A 5,000-nucleotide genomic window follows, 5' to 3' on the forward strand; every position below is an offset into this window, starting at 1 on the left:
TTTTTTTTAATGCGGCGCATTTGCACCGACTCGCAGCGGTGCCCTTTTAGCTAGGAAGAGTTTTCTGCTATCTGATTGGTTAGAATTATCTTGTCCAACCAATCAGCGATCAGAAAACTTTTCCCAGCTAAAATGGCACCCGTGTGAGTCGGTGCAAATCTGCCTCACTAAAAAGAATTGACTATAGTAATTTAAGCAGGTACAGTTGGACACAGGAATTCACGGTATACCTCTGTCTGAGGAAATGTACCCTGTCACACCCTTACTGTGTGGTGAGCAACCAAACAGCTAGTGATAGATGACATAGGGCTTATACAGAGGAACTCGGCGCGCAGTAAGGATATGACAGGGTGCACTACCTTAGCGCGAGGGGTGCCAGAAATTCCCGTAGCCAATTGTACCTGTTTTATTTTTTAATGGGATATTCTATTTTGTTAAGCTTAGTCCTAGAATATGTAGACACGTTCTTAACAGCTTCCTCAACAGGTGTCCTGTCAACTGAAGAACGAACGAACGCACAAAAGTGGTTACATGTGGCCGCCAAATACTAGACAGTAAACAGGCAGACACATACTGACAAAGAGACAGAGACACGTGTCTCCATAAAGTCGACCATCATAGATATCTATTTAGTACTTTGTCAGAAGTAAGAAAATCTAGAGAGAAAGTGAAGTAGAGAAAATAAAAATTTAATAGACTACTTTGCTTGTTATGTATAATTTATGTTGCTGCTGTTTTTTAATGTTTTTGAAACATTTACATTATGGTGGTGTTTTTTTTCGTGTTAGCCTCTTGGAAAAAAAACCCTGACTCGCTTTACGCTGGTTGGGAGTTCGAGTCCCACTCAAACCTCTTAGATTCCAAGTGTCCGCACCTTCAGCATCCTTTTGAGCTACGGGGAGCTTATAAGCCTACCTACTGAGTCATCAGAAGCCATTATCTGTCTCTCCCTGGTCCCAGATTGGGTGGAAAGGAGGCTTGTACGCTGATCAGAAGTATGTAAGGTCGGTCTCTAGGACATTGTCCTGTTCTTTGTCTTTGCCACTCGTGAACGATAATGTTTTTTAAGTTTGTTTTCGGTAACACCACTAATAATTGTAGCTGAAGCTTTTGCTTTAATCATAACAATGATATAGTTCTGGAGTTTTAAAATAAACTTGAATTAATGAAAATCAGACCTCTTTTACAAATAACATTGAAAACATGTGGTTTTTTTTCTCTCACTCTCTCCGTGCGTCACTTGTTTACGCCTCTGAAGGTTTCTTTGTGAATGAAAACTAGAAATACTGACATTAATGAAGACCATACTGTACCTCATTTTAACCCCAACCATCTTCTCTCCCACCCCCTCTCTAAAGGCCCCTTCCCCCCCCCCCCTCAAAAAGCAGGTACCCATAATGTCCCTCCTTTCTAAAGAAGATACCCAATTATATACCCTTGCAGTTAGAGTTCTCTTGCTTGAGGGTACACTCGGGCACACTATTATATCTAATTTATCTTCCTCTCGTTTTGTTTAAAGTTTTTATAGTTTATACAGGAAGTATTCATTTTAATGTTGTTACTCTTCTTAAAATCTTATTTTTCCTTGTTTCCTTTCCTCACTGGGCTATTTTCCCTGTTGGGGCCCCTGGGCTTATAGGATCCTGCTTTTTCAACTATGGTTGTAGCTTAGCAAGTAATGATAATAATAATAATAATAATAAAATTTATTTTTCCTTGTTTCCTTACCCCACTGGGCTATTTTCCCTGTTGGGGCCCCTGGGCTTATAGCAGCCTGCTTTTCCAACTAAAGTTGTAGCTTAGCAAGTAATAATAATAATAATAATAATAATAATAATAATAATAATAATGATAATAATGATAATAATGATAATAATAATAATAATAATGATAATAATAATAATAATAATAATAATAATAATAATATCCCCACTTACCCCTAAATTTCTCAAGCAAGTGGGTTATGGGGTATCACATGATATTCACATTAATGAGTTAGGCAATAAAGAAGTATGATTTAAGCTGGCTGCTGAGATGGAGTGCAGGAGCCAGCTCATATGTGGGACGAGAGCAGGTGAGAGACTGTGCATGTGTGTACGCTTGGAGACACATGAAGGGTATCGTTATCCTCTTGATGAAGAACAATTTTTTTTTTTTTTTTTTTTTTTTTTTTTTGATAATCGTCTTTTAACTTGGGCTTTTGAGTTTTAAGTAATAATTGAAATGTCTCGGTGATGTTTTCTAATGCTAATTGCCGAAAATAGTTGAAAGGTTATATAATAGAGTAACAGGTGTGTGGAGGAATTGAAGAATTTGTAAGATATTTCGCTATTTTATTTCAAAGAATGATAATATGCTTATATAACTCAATATATATATATATATATATATATATATATATATATATATATATATATATATATATATATATATATATATATATATATATATATATATATATATATATATATATATATATATTCAATTATTTAAAAGTTATTATTGTAAAGAATTTTCCATCGATTGATTATTTTGATAAATTAAATAAAAGATTCACTGTGATTATGAAAGCTACCTACTGACACTTATGGAAAAAAAATATTACCATATTGTGGGGCTTTAAATTTCCTGAAAAGTTTATACTTGTATTTATAGAATTGATTGATAGGTGTTATTACATGATAACATAAGGAACTATTTTGTGTACACAAAATGATATGTTTTACCTGCTTTGATCGTTAATATATTATTATTATTATTATTATTATTATTATTATTAATATTATTATTATTATTATTATTATTATTATTTATTTTTTATTAATATTTGTGAAAACAAAGTGATATATTCTACCAGCTTTGATCATCATACTGTTATTATTATTATTATTATTATTATTATTATTATTATTATTATTATTATTTGCGAACACAAAATGATATATTCAACCTGCTTTGATCATCATCATCATCATCATCATCATTATTATTATTATTATTATTATTATTATTATTATTATTATTTGTGAACACAAAAGGATATATTCGACCTGCTTTGATCATCATCATCATCATCATCATCATCATCATCATTATTATTATTATTATTATTATTATTATTATTATTATTATTATTACTATTACTATTATTATTCAAACGATGTATAGTTTATCGTCATCATCATTTTTATTATTATTATTATTATTATTATTATTAGTATTATTATTATTATTTTTGTACATAAAATGATATATCCTACCTGCTTTGATCATCATCATCATCATCATCATTATTATTATTATTATTATTATTATTATTATTATTATTATTATTATTATTATTATTATTATTATTATTATTATTCCAACGATATATAGGTTTTTTATCCAGTTTGATCGTTTCTCTGTTTGACTTTGGCTTTGGTTTTATCCGGATTGCTCAAACAGTTTTATGAAAATTTTATCCAGAGGAGTTTATATTTTGGGAGAGATAGGAATGTAACGTTTGAATAGAACGGACGCCTTAGTGGTGGATTGGTTAAGCTCATTTGAAATGATAAAACTTATATTTCAATTTTTACTGTTCCATTTTTTTACCGTTATTGGAATAATTTTTTTTTATTAATGTTTTTTTTTTTTTATTGTTATTTTATTGATATCGTCTTACTTATGCATTCATCTATTTACTTATTTTAATTTTGCATTGCAAGTATATATATATATATATATATATATATATATATATATATATATATATATATATATATATATATATATATATATATATGTTATATATATATATATATATCTAAATATATATATATATATATATATATATATATATATATATATATATATATATATTATATATATATATATGCAGTTAATTCTAATAGTCAGGCCTTCTCCATCATGAGGCTCAATACTACACAGTACTCTAGAAGTTTTATTCCAGCTGTGACCAAGTTGTGGAATGGACTTCCTAATCGGATAGTTGAATCAGTAGAACTTCAAAAGTTCAAAATTGCAGCAAATGTTTTTATGCTGAACAGGCTTACATAACTCCTTTTATAGTTTATATATCAAGTATCTTTTAATGTTGTTATTGTTTTTAAAATTTTATTTTAATTTTTCATTACTTCTTATATCGTTTATTTATTTCCTTATTTCCTTTCCTCACTGGGCTGTTTTTCCCTGTTGAGCCCTTGGGCTTATAGCATCTTGCTTTTCCAACTACGGTTGTAACTTAGCTAGCAATAATAATTATAATAATAATAATAATATATATATATTATTATTATTATTTTCATTATTATTATTATTATTATTATTATTATTATTATTATTATTATAAGCTAAGCTATAACCCCTAGTTGAAAAAGCAAGATGCTATAAGCCCAAGGGCCCCAACAGGGAAAAACAGCCCAGTGAGGAAAGGAAACAAAGAAATAGATAAACTACAAGTGAAGAATAAACAACAGTGCTAATGAACCTGTTTAGCTTGGAAATGAGCACCAAAGAGCTCAAACAAAACGGTAGACGGGGCTCAAGAGCGAAGCGAGGAAGAGTGCAGACGGAACGTTGGTGGGTAGGAGGTGGGTTGAGGATTGGACAGAGGGGGATTTGAGGGGAAGGGTGAGGGGAGGAGGGGACGAACCCCTCGGGCTATCGTGTTTCCCCCTTCTCACACTTTCTTGCCTCTCCCCTCTGTGGCTTCGTCGTTATTGTGGGCAACACTTGTTCTCACGGTCGTTCTGTCTACGGCCTTTTTTTTTTCCTCCCTCTTTTATTCTTTAGGTGAGGAAATGGGTTAGACAAGATGAAGAAGGAGGAGAGGGAGGAGGAGGAGGATTAGAGAGGGAGGAGAAGGAGGAGGACGAGGGATGACCGAAAAAGCACATTAAATATTCGCACCATTTTCCCGTCCATTATGTGACAGGGATTATAGAGATTATAAAGTTCTTTGACAGTTCTTTGAATAACAACTATTGTTCGTTTAT

This window comes from Palaemon carinicauda, chromosome 9 (genome assembly GCF_036898095.1).
Source record: "Palaemon carinicauda isolate YSFRI2023 chromosome 9, ASM3689809v2, whole genome shotgun sequence".
NCBI classification, from domain to species: Eukaryota; Metazoa; Arthropoda; class Malacostraca; order Decapoda; family Palaemonidae; genus Palaemon; species Palaemon carinicauda.